The 19343-nt window shown below is 42.1% G+C and overlaps 1 protein-coding gene across 3 annotated transcripts in view; it reads left to right on the top strand.

Moving 5' to 3' along the window:
* THSD4 (thrombospondin type 1 domain containing 4) overlaps positions 1–19343 on the top strand; it is a 268563-nt gene that overhangs the window by 19298 nt on the left and 229922 nt on the right. The window contains exon 1 of one of the 3 annotated variants that reach the window (XM_040077769.1): positions 15205–15287. The exons of 1 other annotated variant lie outside the window; for it this stretch is intronic. The gene's annotated coding sequence lies outside the window, so the exon portion shown is untranslated. Of the gene's footprint in view, positions 1–15204; positions 15288–15439; positions 15535–19343 lie in introns of those variants that run through there. One more of the 3 variants, XM_040077770.1, reaches the window with a different exon arrangement.

A 19343-nucleotide genomic window follows, 5' to 3' on the forward strand; every position in this document is an offset into this window, starting at 1 on the left:
TTCACTTCTAAAATTCTGGCCTGGTCAAGATGAATTATGTCATTTGTACTTGGTCACTACACAATGCTTGCTGTAGAAACATCTGTGTCAAATATGCTAGGAAAGAAAGCAGCATTTTAGAGCTCCCAGAAGTTCTAAATATGTTCCTTTCATCTTCCAGTAGTGACAGCACTCTTTCAAAAAGCTAAATTTTCTGACTAAGAGAGGAAAATTTCCTTCCTTAATAGCTAGAAAACTACTGCAAAGTCGAAAGAATAATGTGTGTGTTTTCAAGTTTTGATAAAAAACTAAAGAGCTTGAGTGCTTAGTTAGGGATAATGTACTATTTCTTTGGAAGTGTGTAATATCTCTGTCACTTAGGCTTTTACGTACAACTCGAACAGGCAGTTGCCAGGTAGATCTGATCCTGCTGTGAGACAGAAGTCCCTAAAGTCCCTGGCATGAGCATTTTCTGTGGTTCTGTGATTACAGGATTCATAGCCTCTGTGGGTTTGGTTATTCTTTGAAGTAGAATTATTGGGCAACTTAATAACATAGACACAAACGAAGACATTAGAGACACAAGTAGTCCTACAAATCAAAATATTAAGAAAATTGTAGGTATTTTGATGAAATATAAGAAATGCAATGAGATTGAAAGGACAGTATAGAAATAGTTTAGTCTGCATTTAGGTGCCAGAATGTCTGCACATGAGCTTTTAGGAATTACTTCTTTTTGCTGTCCATAGCTGATGCTTACTAACTCCAGCTGTGACAAAATTTTCTCCTTAGATTAATGATATCTAGGCCAGTTCCAGGAAAGGGGATAATTTGGAAATGAATTTAATATCTGTTGAAGACAAGGAAAAGAGCCTAAAATGTAGACTAGTTTTACTGGCAAAATTAAACTGTTGCTCCTGTTCCTTGAGACTTAAAAGCTAAAATGTACTACCAATATGTAGTATAGGAACAATTCAGGTGCACAGAGGAATGGCCCATCGCCGTCAGTGTTTTCTGTCAGTGGCTTTTATTATATGTGTGAGTAGGGCATAATGCTGTACAATTTACAATGGTACTGAGGGGCTGACTTGAAGACTTAAGCTCCTATACTGTATTTTTCTTTAGGGATACAGCAAAACATGCATCAAATTTTTCAAGTCATATTACAGAATGTAGTTTATTATATAATAATCTTCAACTGACATTCAGCATAATTTTTTTACTGCAGGCCTTGAGAAATAACTTCTGGATTGAACATAAAGTCCATGCTAATTTTTGATCAGCTTTATCTTCACACTTCATAACTTTGATAACAACTCAGAGTACAGGAGAAATGGATCAGATGCTTACTTGGAGTGCTGAGCAGAGGTTTGGTTTTGAGAGCCTTATTAGAATGGTGTGACGTGACAACAAGTTCCACATCCCTGGCCTGGCAGTTTTGAGGGGGGGATAAGTGATGCTATTTCCCCCTTGATTGCTGAACATTTCTGTGACCCTTCCTTAGGGGTGAAGGAGCAGGTTATTGACTCCTAAAGCAATGCACTGGCATCAAGCCATGTGTGGGAGTTAGAGGCAAACCTGCTGAAATGTGTGGACTGACAACAGCAGTGGCTTTTTTGGTGGGTTTTTGTTGTTGGTTGGTTGGTTGGATTTTTTTTTAAACAAAACCAAGATCAACAACAATGCTGTAAAAGAACAAAAAATAAAGCCTCAAATGTTTATGTGTTTATGATCCTGTTACAGCGAGTGTCCACGGTCCTGGAAGAACAGGGAGAGTGGAGGAATGACTGTTGGAATAAATACTGAAGGGGAAGCGTGAGCAAACTAGAGATGACACTCACATCCACTCCAGGCCAGTACTGGCCATGTGCCATAGTAGGTGAAACTTAGAACAACTTATCATATAAACAACAAATCAGGCCAAATTTATCTAATCAGCTTTTCGTGATTAAAATTTGTCTGGGCTCCTTTTTCCAAAACTACAAGGGTTGCAGCAACATCAAAATTAGGAATAGGCTCTGTGTCTGTGTGTCTATGTGTATATTTTATTTGTCTATGTATGTATGTGTATATTTTATTTTTCTTTGAGCATTTGCCCTTATGTGAGAGAGTAGGTTGTGAAAAAGTGTCACAGGAGTAAATAATGGCAGATGATGAGTGGTACCCTGGAAAGCTTTCAACTAGGACCTTCTATTTTATTTTATTTTATTTTTTTTCCTATTTCAAGCAGAGTAGTGGTTCAAGCTGAGCTGGTAGAATCTTTTAGACAGCATCAGACTTTGGGTGAAAAGCTGTCCTTGGGAAATGGCATAGCTTCTAAGTAATACATATTCCAAATCTTGTCTGATAAAGTACAGGCCAGTAAATTTGTCAAGAGCGTGTATTTTGTAAGCTATTCTGGGCTACATAGAGAACATTTATGGTGCTGGAGGGTCTGTTAGAGCAGGTTGAGTTCCTTGTTGTATTTTTTTTCTAGTCAGCTAAGCAATATCTCAGGAAGATTTCTGCACATGACCATTAATCTTGCTCTGCCCTGTGCACGGCTCCACAGATGATCTTTGCTGGGTTGTGCTGTATCTTCACAGTGAGCCAAGTGAGGAGGCTGTAGTTTTCTTGGCAAATGAAGAGCACTGAACTCCTTCATATGGTGTACATCACTCTGCTGTGACTACCAAGCTGAAATGTTTCTGAATCATGTGTATTTAGGTTTTGTTTGTTTTTTTCTTTTTCTTTTTTCCCCCCAGAGATTTCTATCTGATGATAGCAAAGTTCAAAAGGCCTCATTATTTTTTGGGTTATCAAAAGTTCATGATAAGTTTTCTTCTGCCTGCTGCTGAAGGCGTTCTTGTAGAGCTCGGTTTTACCTTGTGCCAACAGTAATCTTGGGATTCTAAAAACTCTGATTATTTTCATTCCATTACTTTGATGAATTGTACTTTACAGTTTGAGTCTTGATACTTCTCTGCGTTACATTTGGGTTATCTTAGCAATTAGAAAAAAGCTGGCTTTGCACTTATATATTTTCTCAATAATTGCAATCTTCTATTTAAATGGCTTGTATTAAATGTATGAAAACTAGTGAAGAAGAGGATCACTTTCATTCTCTCTTCCTTTCCCAACCTCCTTTCCCCCAGACTTCTTTCTTTTTAGAGGAAATAGTAGGATAAAAGGATAGGGAAAAAAAAAAACAAACAGGAAACTTATAATTTTCACTGTAACTTTAACTTCTTTGGAAAATCCATTATCTCAAGCCTATCAATTTTGCCCTAGGGATTAAAACCTCCAGTTTTTCTGTCCAGCTCATCAGAGATTGTAAGGGAGTAAAAGTTGTCTTCCTACAGAAATGGATCCCAGAAATGGATCTCTGGCCAACTAATTATTTCATAATCTGTCAGGAAATATCCTAGATCTCCAAGTATGCAGAGGATTGTCTCGTCCAAACCCAAAATGCTCTGGCAGAACAGATCATATTCTTCATTGCACATACTGGAGAATTGTGAGTTTGTGCAGGTAGAAAAACAACCGTTGTAGTTGACTCAGAGTTCCTTCTGCAGATCATCTCCAGGATGTGTCAGAACCCTCAGCTGTGCAGGGCCGGGCTGCTCTGCCTCCACTGCCTCTCCAGCCAGCAACATCCATTGGAACCGGAATCCCCAAACACACCGTGCCCTGGGGCCACGGGAGGCAGAGCTTTGTGCTAGTTAAGATTTAAAATCTCTCTCAGCCTCTTACAGATTTCTGGACATTGTAATGCGTTTTCTATTTCTTTCATCTTGTCCACACCTTCAAGTGGAGGTTATGATTTGGCTCTCAGTACCTGTGCTGAACAACTGTGCTTAGACTCTGACTGACTGTACAGATAGCATCTGTATAACATAGAGAAAGGTGGTTTCTTTCTAGCTTTCTCAGAGTTGAAGTTACATCCCTAATTCCAAGAGAAAATTAAGCTAAACTTTCAAGAGGAAGGCCGCTGAAGAAAAATAAATGGAACTTAATGGAAAATAAATGGTTTTGTTTTTTTTTTTTAAGGTGTGTATTGAATCCACGGCAAATATGACATAAAGTAGGCAAGATGTCCAAATGCTTCAGTGTGCAAGATGGAATTTGGGGAGTTGGTTGTCTCTGGATCTGAGCTGCAAAATACTGCAAAAGATGCAGTGATTGCTTAAGAAATACTGGAAGTAAACTACATAAAAATATGGAAAGTAATGACCAAGTCATCTGTAACAATTTTGATAGCCCACAGGTCTGTTTTGCTTCAACCTGCCTGGTAGTTATGTAAGCACCAAAAGCACTGTGTATTATCTGAGATACTGGACTGGAGAACAGTTGCTTTGTCCAAACAGAGATTGTTAGCTCAGGCATTAAGCAGAGACAACTTGTACTGGCTGTTGTGTCATTTTAGAGTATGGTAGTGTCCTGCTGCATCAAGGGAATTGCAACGTCCTATCACAGAACGGTTTATCAAAAGTAGCCTCAAAATTTGCATGAAAAATCTATTTTGACTTCAGGTAAAAGTATCTATAATCTCTTATGCAAAGAGCTACTTTTAAAAACCATAAAAAAACATGTTTTCTTCTGTTCCTTTACACACTGCCTGCCTTTTAAGCTGCACAGCTGATGTGCTCACCAATGCTATTTCAGTAAAGAAGTTTTGCTCAGTTCTGTGTTAACCACAGCACAGCGATGTTCCATGGATGCAGAACTCTTGCCACCCATGCATGCAGCTCAGACTTGACAGATAAGACCAGAACAGGCAACATTCATTATAGATCTTTGCAATGGTTTCTTAAAGGTGTATGGAGAATTGGGCAGATTCTTTTTTTCAGACAAAAGTACACGTGCCTTCCCTATTGGTATGATTCTCTTAACTCAGTGGTGACATTGGGATAAAGTGTTATCTCACAGCTCTCAAGGTCCTGAGGCAAGGCTGTTGGTGTGACTAAAGAGATTTCATTCAGAGCTTATCTGAGAAGAGTAAAATTCCAGATTCTGTAAGAAGGAGAAACAGTTACCAAAATGAATGACTTGACAGGTGGAGATACCAGAACTAGGGAACAAACCATGCTCTTTTGATCCCTGGGGAATAGGAGCTCTTATGTATTCACAAGCCCATCTTGCTGCATAGAATGACTACTCGAGAATTGAATATAAGCTGTTTCTTGCTTGCAGTTTAAGGCCCCGACCCAGCTGCCTGAAATCCACAAGGTATTTCATTATTGATTTAATTCCAGCTTAAATCATCTCATCTATTGAAAGATCCTATACATACGTAGAGGGTAGATGTTATCTAGATTGATTTATTTGGTTATATTGATTGCTCTCACGTCAATACATGACTGTTACATATGACTTTAAAAGGCTACTTCTTTATTCCCTTAAAATCTCAGAGTAGAAATTGCTAAGATGTTATGTTCACAATTTAAGGCCTGGAGATATTTTGGGCTTTTACCTTAATAAAAAGCCATGTAAATTCTCACTTTTTTCTTTCATTTGTAAAACTTGTGCTGAAACCATGGGTGTGTGCATGGATACATGCACACAAAATTCAAGCAAAGAACCAGCTACTCAAGCTGGAATGTGAGTAGTGATTGCTCTGGTTGAAGTGCAGGCTTTCCCCAGATGTTTGATTGTACACGTGGGGCAGGCTTCATTAGAGATGAATAGACAGAACATAAAATATACACATTCCCTCCCCCATTGCTCTTGTTTATCTGATTTTGTAGGATTTTAATTAACCCCACAGAACTGCAATAAACTACAGAAATTGTAAAGTGAATATCCAGAAACACTGCAGATAGAAAAATTGCTATGGAGCTATAAGGTTATGTTTTGTTCTTTTGTGCCTGTAAACACATCTGCTCAACACTTCTTCTCTGTGCAGCTGAAAGGCATAAGGGAATATTTTTCATGAAAAAAAAATTAGCAGTGCCTACTTCAAAGAATTTGGGAATTAGAGATATTTAGATAGTGAAGAGCATTGCATTCACTCTTTAAATGTCTAGGTTGCTTTTCCAACATGAGAAAAGTGCTTTCTATGACAGTACTTCTATTTACTTCTTTATAGAATGTGATAAACTACCCAATCTGAGGCTCTGTGTGTGTGTGTGTGTGTCTGTAATACACCATTACATGTCTAATTGTCCTGCTGGACAGAGGCTTTTATAGGAAGATAGATGAGTGAAGCAGAGTTTGGGTTTGCTATGCTGTATGTATGTGCATAAGGGTAAGTCCATACTGGGATCTCTCAAAAACCCTGGTCCTCTTCATCCTTTTGTGCTTGTCTGTGCTTGTCCCTTATTTAAGTGCTTGAATCTGTTGACCATCTGTTTGAAGTGAACTGAGCCCTGCTTACATCATGCACAAAGAAGGGCAACATATGAAGTCTAGTTTACTATAACATCCTCATGCTAATCTTTAAGTTGAGTATCTTCCCTCTTCTCTCTACCCACTTTGTTCCTCCCTTTATTTCACTGTAACAAATAAGTTAAATTTGATTCAAGTTTTAGAATCAACAGCTTTTTTGAGAGGCCAGAGTGTTTTGCTGCCAAGGGCAGGCAGAGAACAGGCAGCTGAGGAGCTGCAGCACAAGTGCTTGGTGGGAGGGATTATCATCGGGGCTCAGCTTTTGGCTGTGGGGATTCCAGCCCTGCCTGGGCCAGGCTTCCTGCTGCCAGCTCGTCCTTGGCCAGGGAGCAACCTGGAGAGAGCTGGCTCTGCACAGCCTGGGGAGAGAAACACAGGAAGGCTGCATGGGCCCTGCCACCCGAGACTCTTAATGCAGCTCAACAATGCTCAATGCTGGATCATCCCAGGGAAAAGACTCTTCCTGCTATGAAATACCTGTTATTTGTGTCAGGTGTTTGGAGAAAGGCAGGAAGAAGACTATGCTGACAATCTATTTTATAATTGCAAGTAGGGATTTAAATATATAGAGGGGAAAAAAAGACAGGATTTTAAAAATTCACTGAATCTTAATGCTTTTTAAGACCCCAGACTGAAACAGAAGGAAGAGCGTGTTTTGTACAGTAAGTCTTTGGCAGTTGTGGTTAATCAGACCAAATTAAACTGTTGAATATTAGACAGTTAGAAATTCTGCATCTTGTAGCTATTAGATTATATATTGCTGAATTTAGTGTGAATATCTAGCATAGAAATGATACTCAAATCTGTTTGGATTTTTTCTAGTTACTCTGCTGGTAAACTTTTCAAGAACAAACCTTAGGCTAGGCCTATTAGATGAGGGAATTGTTCCTGAGTTATATAGAATATGTCTTGGTTTCTTGCCGCAGAATGACTCCTAGTTTCTACAGAAGACAGGGTGAAGTCTTGCTGACATTGTGGTCATAGGGATTTGGCTGTTAAGTGTGTTACAGAGCAGCTGGACCATGACCATTTATGTAAAAGGCTAACTTGTACATACCCCTCCTGAAATGCTGCCTGCGTATGCCTCATCCTAAAAACCCCTTCTTTTCAGAAACGGAAATGGAACACACCCATTTTCCACTGTCCTGTCTTTTTCTCTCTTTCGTAACCTAATAATTTAGTCAGTATATGATGTTCAATTGCACCTTTATTCTTCTCAGTGCAGAATGGAAATCTTTACTTGGAGGGCTCACACGCTCCAGTGAAAGATGATGCAGATCTAATAATTTTCAGGGGGTTCAGGAGAGGGGGCCACCACAATGGTTTTTTTCATGTTGTTCCTCATGCATTGGGAGTGTTTTCAGTATAGACCAATGTTTTAACACAAGATTTGCCTGCAGATCAACACACAGGTTGCCTGTGGTCCAACTGTTTCTATGAATCAGGAGAAAAGCATCTAGGCATATTCACTGTGCAAAAAGGCAAACCTCATAGCTCAGTACTTAGATAATCCATAGGCCTTTTATTTATATTTGGTAAACAACTCTCTTCTGCTTCAAATTAATATCCTGACTGAGTTGCTGATATAAATGTTAAGCTATTAACATCAAGTTGCTGGCAGACAGCATGACAAGAACTTGATACGAGTGCTCCTGCCAATGACTTGCTTTCAAGTGTCTGATCAGAGCCATAGCACAGAGTCTGGATCTCTGGATGTTGTTCTTCAGGTTACACTTTCAGCAAGTACTTGAGTAAAGATTTTCTCAGGGGCAATGGTTTTCAGGTAATTCTAAGTTCAGCCAAGAATCAGTAAATCAGGAAAGAAGGTAATGTTAAAGAGAAAAACTGTCTGGAAACAACCTCTATTCCAATCTAGATGCGTGAGTTCAGTCTGTGCATGTGTGTCTGATATAGGGGCAGTGGTACATACTGGAGTAAATGGTGAAAAAATAATGAATAAAACTTAGGTATTATTACTTGACTTGCATTCCTGGAAATATTGCTGGAGTCTACCAAGCTCTACCTGCCACTGCCAAGGGAGAGGATATTAAAGTGCCTTAAGTCATATTTAAGCTCCTGTCTTCTCAGATGTAGTTAGTCTACCCTCATTATTTTCTTGGTTCTTCTCCCAACCTGTTCTGTTGAGAATAAAAGACATAAACTTGGGCCTAATTCAGACTAATACATAGGAATGTTTAACACTGGAGAGCTTTTCTGTTGGAAGAAATGTCTGATATTTTCTCCAAAACAAGGAAAAAATCACTTCCTCCATGCCCTTATCTTCACTGTAGTATCCTGACAATTTTATACTGGATCAGGACTTTCCTGTGCATAACACTGAGAGAAATGTGTGCTGGTGCTCATTTGGTGACAGTTGTGACTGGTATAGCAGTGTACTAAAGCAATTACAATCATGCCACAGAATGAAAATTAATAGTATTTTCCTAAATTATATTAGGCCTATTTCTAATGTACTGCATAGGAACGATTTCACGGAAATAAATTATGCCGTTTTAATTTTCATACTGCTGCAGATGAGAAAAGAAAGAGGCATAGCATGAGGCTAGTTGGAGCTGAGATTTCTTGAAAAAAATTATCACAGCTAAATTTGCATTGCTCCTATGGAAGGGGAAGGAAAACTGATAAATCTAAAATTTAAAAAACCCTTAAAACCGTATTTCAACCCATAATCAGCAGTGTTCTGACATGTGTTGGCAGGATTAGCACTGAGGTGACAAAGAATCTGGAGTAAATCAAACAAACAGCATGAATTCCAACTATCAATCAAAATCCGGATTTTTTTCATTTCATGGCCAAGCAATTGCATCACTATTCAAAGGGCTTATTCTTGTGTCATGTATGTTGCCTTAAGTAAATTAGCTCTGGGCACCCACTTGGGAGGAAAAAGGAAAAAAATAAAAAAACCCTCAACCAGAGTATTGTTAGAAGGTTTATCCAAAGTCAATATTTATGAAGTCCTAACAGCCCAGGAGGAATCCATGCTGTTTCAGTACCACAAGCAGTGCCATTGCTTCCACAGTGTTTTTTAGAGTTTCACACCTCTGAATCAGCAAATAACTTCACAAAGGCAGCTAATGTGCCATGGACTTGTCCAGCCCATGTGGTTCATATTCACTGCCCGGAAGGGTCAAAGCTCATGCTCAAGAACAATTTCCTCAGTATCATCCTGTTATTCTCACACTGCTTGGAAGGCTCATTTGCAGAGCTCCAGCATGGGGAGAAACGCACAGATTTGTGATGAGAGAGGAAGTGTGGAGCAGGGAGGGCCAGCGTGTGGGTTCTTCCTCCCATCTTTGTGGTGCTGAATGGACGTGGTTGTCCTGGCTTAGAGCTCCTTGCTTGAAGCTTCTGGACACATCTGCCCATGGCAGCAGGCAGCACTAGGTGTTTGCAATGCAAGAGCTGGCATTAATCCTGTCCTGTCAATAAATCCCTGACTTAGGAGCATCTTGAGGGAATTGGGTGTTTGTAGCTACTCTTCAGCATATCCCATTCTTTGTCCAGCACCCAGAGGTGCTTTTCAGGTAGAATACTCAGTCAACTAGAATGTTCTCAGTCTTAATCATAGGTCTTTGTAATTATCCCTTTGCATCCAGAGGAAATAAAGGTATCTTGTTGGTGACTGAGCATCTGCATTTCTAACCTCTTGAAAATGCTGAAATCCATGCTTATTTTTAAGTTCCAAGAATTAGGTTCCTACCTCTTTTCCATGGCAGGATTAAGGCTTGCTGCCTAGCACAGTGCCTTGCTTTGTGGCTGCTTGTTTCTGAACACCTTGGGCACCCTTTGCTCCCACTTAGCATGGCATATCTAGCTGTTCCCTAAGAGGTTTCAAACCAATGTTTTGGTCTAATCTCCAGTTGTTTAACAGTTTTCAATAGACCTACAGCTGTGCATGGCTATTTTCAGAGGAAGTTAGGTTTTAAACAAACAGTTCAGATCTCCCAGCTCTTGCAGTGGGCAGGTCCATTTGAAGAAAGCCTCTCTGATGGCAGACAGACTGCACCCAATATTGTGCCAAGTCACTCTCCATTTGTAAATATTAGAATGTGTTGTAGTTACAGATATAGTAAAAGAAAGAAGGTTTAAATTATACAGCTGAGAAACACCAAAGGAAAATAAATGTAAAACAGCACACGATGTGTGTGCTGTAGGTCTCCAGTCTTGCTACTAGATAGTAAAGATAAGAAACACAAGCTAAAAAGGTCACTCAGTTGAATGACCCTCATGTTTTCCTAAATGTCTATTTTTACTTTACCTATATCTGTGCAATCTGCTTCTCTCCCACTCATATTTTCTGCTGTGAATGTGTTTTAAAAGGAAGGCTTAAGCAGGAAAGATGTGTAGACAGGTCACTTGACATATGTTTCATAATGCTAACTCTAAAGGACTAAAGATGGTGATTAGCAAAAGGCAATGGAAGAAAGTAAAGAGTATGTCCACACAAAGACAACTGCTGAGCAAAGGAAGTGGTCTGTGTAGTTGTATATGACCTGGCTGGTGCTTGTCCAGAGCACGGAGGAGTCCTTCAGTGTGACCAAAGAGAAATACTTGGTATGGAGGAGGGAGAGGCAAGTCCTTCTTTTGTTTGGCTAGAAAGTCATCTTGTCCTGCTGTGCTGTTGTGAAGTTTGCCTTCAGAAGGAGGCAGTGGTATCAGAGACCAGAGCAGCTGCAGGTCCCAGGGAACTGCCATTCCTGGAACTTGCCCTCACATGCGAAGTACATTAAGTTTAGAACAGGCACGTTCTCCCATTTCTGTAATGTGACTCATTAATTCAAGAACTTTTATGCGTCTCTGCTGCTCTCAGGCAAGGATCTGACAGGAACTGTGGATCTAGCACTGGGGAAAGGCATGGATGAGGACATAAACCAGGCTTTTCTGAACACACTTTGAGTGTCAACTACAAAACACTGCTGCTGCTCAGGATACCTTAGCTGCAACTGAGCTACTATTATTTTCCTTTGGCGACATGTACTCTTTCTAGTAAGTACTCCTGCTTAAAGACTAGCAGATCAAAGGGTGAAGAGAAAACTTGTAAATCTGCCATCTTTCTTTTTTTCTGTTTGTTTTTGGGTTTTGCAATTGTGGTATTTTTTCCCAAAGATCTTTAAAGCTTGTATAAAAGGCACTTTCCAAGGCTTAACCATGCCACTGACCTATGCTGGACATGTTGCAAATTGGACATTGTCTTCTGTACACTAGGCTGCAGATTTCTAACTCTTTGCAGTGTTGACGCCTGCTCTCACAAAGAGAAGGAAATGAAGCAGAAAGATCCCACTGCGACAATTAGTGGCTCACAGAGAACTATTGAAACAAATAATAAGTGGCTGAAACAATTCAGGGTAGGGAAACTCTAGCTTCTTACTCTACCACAATCTAATCTTCTTTCTCAGTTTCTCTCTTTCCTTATCCCAATGGGGATTTCCACACACTTTAATTCCCACTGTTAGTGTGAAATGATTCTTTGTGAGCAGCAAGTGGCAGTTTAGTCCTACAGCACTCTTCTACCCTCTTGTCTGTTGCCAGTCTTATCATTTTATGCTGTACCCTTGTCTGAATTTTTGAAGTAGCACTAATGTCTTGTTCCCAAGCTGCTGTAACACAAAGAATTTTAATGAAACTAATTGAAATAGATTCCTCCTCTTTCACTGGGGCAGCTGGCCAAAGAACTGGCTCATGGGCAGGGAAGTCTTTCAACTTTGGAAGTAAAAATACCCCAGTACCCCTTGTATCTCAAAGGGGAATCTTTGCAACTTGCTGGGTGAGTGGTGCTGGTGGCTGTCCTTGCCCTGACTCGAGGAGATGAGGTATGACTGGATCACCATGTGCTGAAGAGATGATCGAGTGTGTTAATTCATGTGGTTCTGTGCAGATGTGGCACTCTGATGAATGGTTCAGTGGTGGGTTTACAACTGGGAGTCAATGATCTTAGAGGTGTTTTCCAACCTTAATGATTCTATGATTCTATGATTCCTGTCCTACACTCAGATCTTTCCTTGCCTGATGAGTTCATACCTCCCTCAAAAGCATTATTTTCTGCAGCACCTTTTGCTAGGAAATTAAAGCTTTAAACAAACATTTCCTTTCTTACTGCAATTACATTTCATCTCCAAGCGAATGCTGCTTTCTTTCAAGCATTTATGTTTTGCTCTCTATTTAAAAGAATGATGCCATTTCACATTCCCCTTGATGTCCATTTTTTTAGAAAAAAGCAGCCAATAGCCTGAGTATATTGGATGGTTTTCATCAAATAGCCATGTTTGTTAAGTGAGACCATGAAAGACTTCAGATAACATTGCAGTACAATGAGGGGACTCATTGAGTGTCAGCTGCTCTGCTGCTCAGATAAGGTTTAGGAAGGATTGCTCCTCACCCCCTCAGCAGCAGGACAACTTCCTCCTGCACTGCTGGGAAAACATGATGCACGCTGTTCTGAGCAGCTCAGCAGCAGCAAGGGAGGAGAAGATGCAGGGATGACAGACAGGACTCTGCATTAGCTCTTGGGAGGGAGCAATCACTCCAAAACTCAAATAACAAGCAAGAGGGAAGTTAGGGAAATTAAAGGCAGCAAAAGAGACAGGGAGGGCAAACAGTGACAAGTTCCTTGTCTTTTTGCAAGGCCTCCTCATGGTCTCTGCTTTAATGTATTCTTCTGATGCTGCCTGTGCCCAGCTGAACAGCCTTTGGCACCTCCAGAGTGGAGGGCTAATGCTGTTCAGCTGCCCTTCATTTAGAACAAATCTTCCTCCCCCGAGGGCTGATAAAATTTGGTAGCTAATTTTCAGACTGGCACAGGTTAAGTAATCTTTTTCCAATATCAGGAGTTAGGAACTGTCTCAAGCAGAGCATTCACATCATGTAAACTATGTGCAGTAATTATTTAATTAATACTTTAGTACTTGGGTCTTTGCTCTTGAAAAGAACTCCTGTCTCTAGTCCATCTGGCTGCAGTTGTGTCTCTCCCCGAAGCAAACAGTAGTCATGCAATTGGCAGAGTAGGTGAAGTAGAATGTGTACTCTGAGCGGAGATTAGAACTAAAATACTGTAACGTGCCAGAGCTAGTCTTGCTCACATGCTACCTGGCTTAGCAATTAGTCACTTATGTACTTCATTAGATCATAGTTAGAGCAGCACAGCATTTGCTTCCTGAAAGATTGCCTACCACTGCCAAACAGGCTTTAGTCTAGGTTCTGAAGCACAGGTAAAGTTCTACCTGATTACAAACCACCTCATAACTCAGGAGAGACTGGCAGAATTCTTTCTAGATTAAATCTAAATGGGTTGTTTCCAGACCTGTTTTCTTCCTACGAATGAGACCTCTTGGAGGTGGCATAGCTACACTTCTCTTAGGGTTATAATGCAGCTTTTCTTTGCATGTGAGAAATCATTACCATACAGCTGTGTACAGCTGTCTTTTTGCAACCAAGATCTGCCATGGTGCCTTCAAGGCATCTGAAACTGATTGGGAGTGCTGTGCTGTGGCAATTGCCTGGTGAACACACAGGAAAATGTAGGTTTTGTGCAGCAGGTCTTTTGCTTAGAGCTTATATCCATACATGAACTTGGGAACGGAGAAGGTTGTTTTTGTGCAATGAATAGCACACTCAACACATCATCTTTTACTCTTTTTGTCTGGGTTCAAATGTAATGAAGCCCAAAATGTTGGCAAGAAAAAACAACCTGTTTTGCTGTGCTTTAAAATAAATACATTCACCTGGCTGGGCCGGTTCCAGCATAATAATAATAAATTTGTGGGGTTTTTTAAAGCATAAAACTAAATGTTGCAATGAATTGTTGCCAGCAGCTATCTGGTTCTAAGGTTTAGAGTTCATGCTGGACACTTTATTGCTCTTTCCAGTGAAAATGCCCTTAGGGATTTTAGGTCCGGTACAGTTAATATAAAGCAAAAACTGAGACACAATTCCAGGCTTTTTCCTCAGATGCTGACTCAAAAGTTACCAAGAGGGGATTCTCCTCATAGTTGCTTATCGGTGGTGCGCTTTTCGCAGTGCCAGTGTATCACTGTTACTGGCTCGGTTTCAGACCTCAGACGTTTAAGCAAACACTGTCAGGAACACATATTATTATTTAGTTGTCAGTATTTTTTCTGGAAGCGGATGGTCTTTCACCCAGACAGTGAGTAGGGAGATGACAGTTGTCTCTCGCGTTTTCTTGTAGCGTCCGAGGGCAGCAGTATGGGGTGCCTCGGTGCCCTCGTCTCGAGGAGCGAAGGGCTGGAAGAACTGCAAACGGCCCGAGTACGATGTACCCCTTACCCCGCTCCGGCCGCGCAGAACGGCCGCGTTGGCGGAGCGGCGGCGGCGGCACCTGCCCGGCCGCTCCCGCAGAGGAGGGTGCGCGGCGGGCCCGGGCAGCGCCGCGCTCCTGACAGCCACGGAGCGCGGCTCCCACCGCGCGGGGCTGGACGCGGCGGGCACCCGCGCTCCCGCTCAGCGGGGGATCCGCGGGGCAGCCCCGCCGGCGGGTCCGTCGCACCCGCCGCCGTCAGCGGCCTTTTCCCCCGCGCGTCCGCGCACCGACGGGGCTGGACGGTGCGGCGTCCCCGCGCCTCCGCCTCGCAGGGCTCCCCGGCTGGACATCGGCGCCGGCCGGCGGCGGCGGAGCTCCGGCCCGCCGGGGGCAGGAGGGAGGGAGCGGGCCGCGCGGGGCGGCCGGCAGGTGGCAAGCAGCCGGCGCGCGGCTCCTGCGCGGGCGGCGGGCGGGAGCCAGGGGAGAGGGGAGAGGCTGTGGCTGAGCCCCGGAGCCGCCGGGAACCTGCTCGGGTCCTGCGGGGCTCTGGCATTCCCGGCCGAGGGCGCGCCGCCTCCCATGCGCCGGGGGCCGCGCGGCTCTCAGCCCTCTCGCCCCCGAGAGCGCCTGGTCGCGGGGCGCCCGGACGGGACGCCGGCGCGGAGCGGTGAGGCGAGGCAAGGCCCGGGAGGGTGGGCGCGCCAGGTGGGCGGCGGGCGCCGTGCCGGGGGCGCGGGCGGTGCCCGGGGCGGCGGCGCTCGGCCGTGGCGGAGCCGAGGCCGCGCTGAGGGGCTGCTCCGCGCCGGGGCTGCGCTCGGAGCCGCGGCCCGGGGGCTCTCGCTCTGCCCCGGCCGAGGGAGCGCGCTCGGCTCCGCTGCGCTCCGCGGGATTCTTGCGCCGCGTGTTTCGGCTGTGTAAGTAGCCATTTCGAAGCTGCTCTCCTCGCACGCTCGGTTTCCAGGAGCTGCATCCAGAGGCAGTGTAAGGAGCTGTTTGGTTTCGCCTCGGTGTCCCACCAGAAGCCGTAGCTGCACGTAGCCTGAGCCGAATCCAGCAGTTTGTACGGGAGAGGGGAAGAAGTGGATAACTCGCCTCACGAAGAATGCGTGTTGCAATTGTTCTTGCTTTGGGCCAGGTCTTCTGGTCTAACTAGGCGCAGTGTGCAGAGCATGAACCGGGTTTGGCGTTCGGTGTTTCTCTTCACGCTTTCCTGCCTCTGGCTTTGTTACCATCTCTCCTTTAATTCTACCAACACTTGAGCTGTTTGTGCTCACTTGTCAGGCTAGAGGGTATGTAGCAGACGAGAATCTTGAATTATTTTTTCGTCTTCAGCTGTGACTTTACATTTTTGCAACTGTCAGTGCATCCACGTCTGTGTGTTTTATAGCTCTTGACATGCTCAACATTAATTCATCCAGATTATTTTTTCCAGATTCTAGGTACATGAATAGTTTAGAGAGGCTGACAGCAGCGAGTTCCACAGGTTACTATGTTGTGAGGAAAAACTACTTCCTTTTTCTTGTTTTAATTTTTGTGTCTGATACTTGTGTGGACCTTATAAAATGAGTTATGCTTGGTTTTTGCTCACTGAAATAGCTCTGTGCTATTTCAGAGCTGTGTTCTTTCATTGTCTGTCTACCTCAGCTATTCTTTATTTCAGGTTAAAGAATTCTTAGCTTTTTAATCATCTTTCTAGGTTTCTTCTGTATCTCTTGCCGGTGTAATTTCTCTTTTCTGTATTTTTTTCATTTTTTCATATTTTTTTAATCAAGGGATCAGCAAAACGGAGCTATATGCAAGATTTCAGTACAACAGGGTTTATATAAGGGCATGATGATGTCTGCTAGCAGAGATGACAGATAATTTGGTGCATCAGTATCATGAATAGCCATCAAAAGTAATAGAAGTACTTGTAATTCAGCGTGTCACCTGTTGATAAATCAGTTGATTTAATCAGAAACCACTGTCTAAGGCACTAGTGGTTAGTAGCTCAATACAAGGGTATAAGGCTACGGATTAAATAGTTGCCTGATGAGCTCTTAATATTGTCAGTTTGCTGTGCATGTCTTTCCTGTCTTCTGTGGCAAGAACAGGAACTGAAAATAGCCCAAATCTGTCTGTTTATTGCTTTTTGTGGAACTGCCATAAAGTTCCACAAAGATCAGCTTAGGAAGTTGATCTACCAAGCTGTAGCTTGCCAACTCGGACTCCTTTCTTGTGTAAACTTAGTAGTAATCTACTGGTTGATGTGATTTTCACCTATTCAGTGTCATCAGGGGTTTAAAATGAAATTGGATATTGCTGAAATTTATTAGACACCTGTAATTCTTGGTGCTTTCTTTTCCATCACTAGGGAACTCTATTACCAGAGAATCTAGTGAGAGAATGGAGTTAAGTGGACTAGGAGAAGAGACTGCCTTCCAACAAGAAAAGTGCTGCAAAGTGAGCATTTTTAGCCAGGTTAGAATATGAGGCCAGCTGGTGTGAATTGTCATAGGGAGTCCTTCAAAGTGAATATAGGTGGGAAATACGGATTATTTATCATAATTGTGCCCTGAACATAACTTACCAGGTTTTATCTAGCAGCAGAGCTAACTGCAGGTCTTGCTGATGATGATTTTAATCTGAAAAAGTTCCATTGTAATTGTAGGAGTAATTTGATTCCTGACTAACTCTCAGAAACACTTGGAGGTGTTGTATGGTGCAAGATTTCTGTCTTTCTGCATTTCATACAGCAGGTTCCTTCAGAGCCCCAGCAGATTTAATTGTAGAAGATGAATTAGGTTGCTCCTAGACAGTGATGGGTTTTATGATCTCAGCTCAAAACCTTTGGTTTTTGCTGTAGAACAAACTGAGTAACACACTGCAGTCTCAGTTCTCTGTGATGTGACATCAGATGTGTGATATTCAGACTGTTCACAATGGCAATTGTAGTAAAAACAGAGGTGAAGTGCTGCTCAGACACTTAGTGGTACTTGGGATTTTCTTTTTTACTTTGAAAATCAGGTTTATCATCTCCAGTGAAGTGCAGTCATCGCAGACACTTCTGTGGGCTTTAAATTCTGCATGAGAGAAGTAAGGCTTGGTGGTTAAGCACTTAAAAAACCCAAGGAGCTCCAAAGTCAACCATGCATAAGCAATTTTAGCTGTGTCCCCTGTAGTGTTGTGTTATCATAACAAGCTTCAGGTTTGAAAGGTTGTTATTTTTTGCAAGTAGGAAAAAAAAGTAAAAGAAAACTTAGTGTGTCAAACCAACTTCTTAAAGAGTTTGGACCTTGATAGTAGCCCTTTTACCACAAAGTTGATAGGGAAAGCATTTTGTAGCTTTCAATTGTGAAATGCTTCCAGTGATAACAGTGCTGGCTGAAGAACAGATTTTGTGACTAAGTCTTGTTCCCTTGAGTAGGCACATACACAGTTCAGTTATTAGTTCCTTTGTTTTCAGACAGCAGCTCTACCTGATTTAAATGCAGTTTGGACCATGACTTGGGTAATTGTAAAGCTAATTAAGTTCTGAATATACGTGGCTCAATATGTGACCAATGTGGTTGCATTCTTAGCAGGATAAATAACAGTGTTTTGCTTTGCAATAGCTTCATTTTGGTTCAGGATAGCTAGTACTTTACACTAGATAATTCTGTTTATGTATATTAGATTTTTTTTAGGAAGAATGCATGGTTTAGTACTTCATTTAGAAGATTAATTAGAGGGATGTTAAGCATATATATATATAAATTGATTAACAGAACGATCTGATGAACCTAATTTTGCCTCATATCTTACTCTGTATAAAGGAAGCAGAGCTGAGACCTTGTGCTTTAGTGTTGCCTGTTTATTTTTTGTTAATTTTTGTTCTTTAATTCAGCGACAATAACAGATTCAAATTCTAATTTAAAACAACTCAGTTTTCTCCTCCTGGAACGTTCTGTCCCACCCATTTTTCTCTGGGGGACTGGAGTGTCATGTCACACATCAAATTTGTGTAACCCCTGCAGGGTTATGGCATTCCCAGAGATGGGTCAGCATTCATAATTTTAGTTGCTGTTAAACAGTCAACATTTGTCAACACCATGTACAGACATCTGTTACATATTTTTTAAATGGTGGTACCAAGTGTTAAATGTGGGGCTTCTCCCCAGGAGCTGTTCTTGCACTAGAAATGCAGATAGGATCTCAGTCCGGTCCTTGTGAGGGCAAGTAGCCTTGTGGGCCGCTGAGGTGAAGGACGAGTGAGTTCCTGGAATGTGGGCTTCTGGTTTCAACACTCCCATTGGCTGCTCTGTGCTGCTCATCCAGGCCTTTGGTGTCTTGCTTTTATCTCTGAACTTGTTCCTTTATCTCTGAACCAGGTATGATAATTACAGGATGTTGGTCAACTGTTAAATTTCCTGAAGGTAGTTTGCATTTAAAAAAAAAAAAAGAAAAAAAAAAAGTAATTTGAGTAAAAATATTTATTGTACATGAGTGAACACCAATTATGTAGTATGTGCTTCATAGGTTTATTACTGTGTTTCTCCAAATCACAGCTTAAGGTCTTGCTTGTTGGCTATTTCACATCAGTCCTGTGCTGCTGCTACTACTTGGCATCCCACTTCAGTATTTATTTTGGTCCTGGTTTTGGAATTTCCCTTCACAGGAAGATTCCAGGCTCCTTATATGGAAAAATTTATTTTAAAAAATTTACGTTTTCCATCAGTTCTGTAAATCTTTTTCTCAGTAAGTG

This window comes from Hirundo rustica, chromosome 13 (assembly GCF_015227805.2).
Source record: "Hirundo rustica isolate bHirRus1 chromosome 13, bHirRus1.pri.v3, whole genome shotgun sequence".
Lineage (NCBI taxonomy): Eukaryota > Metazoa > Chordata > Aves > Passeriformes > Hirundinidae > Hirundo > Hirundo rustica.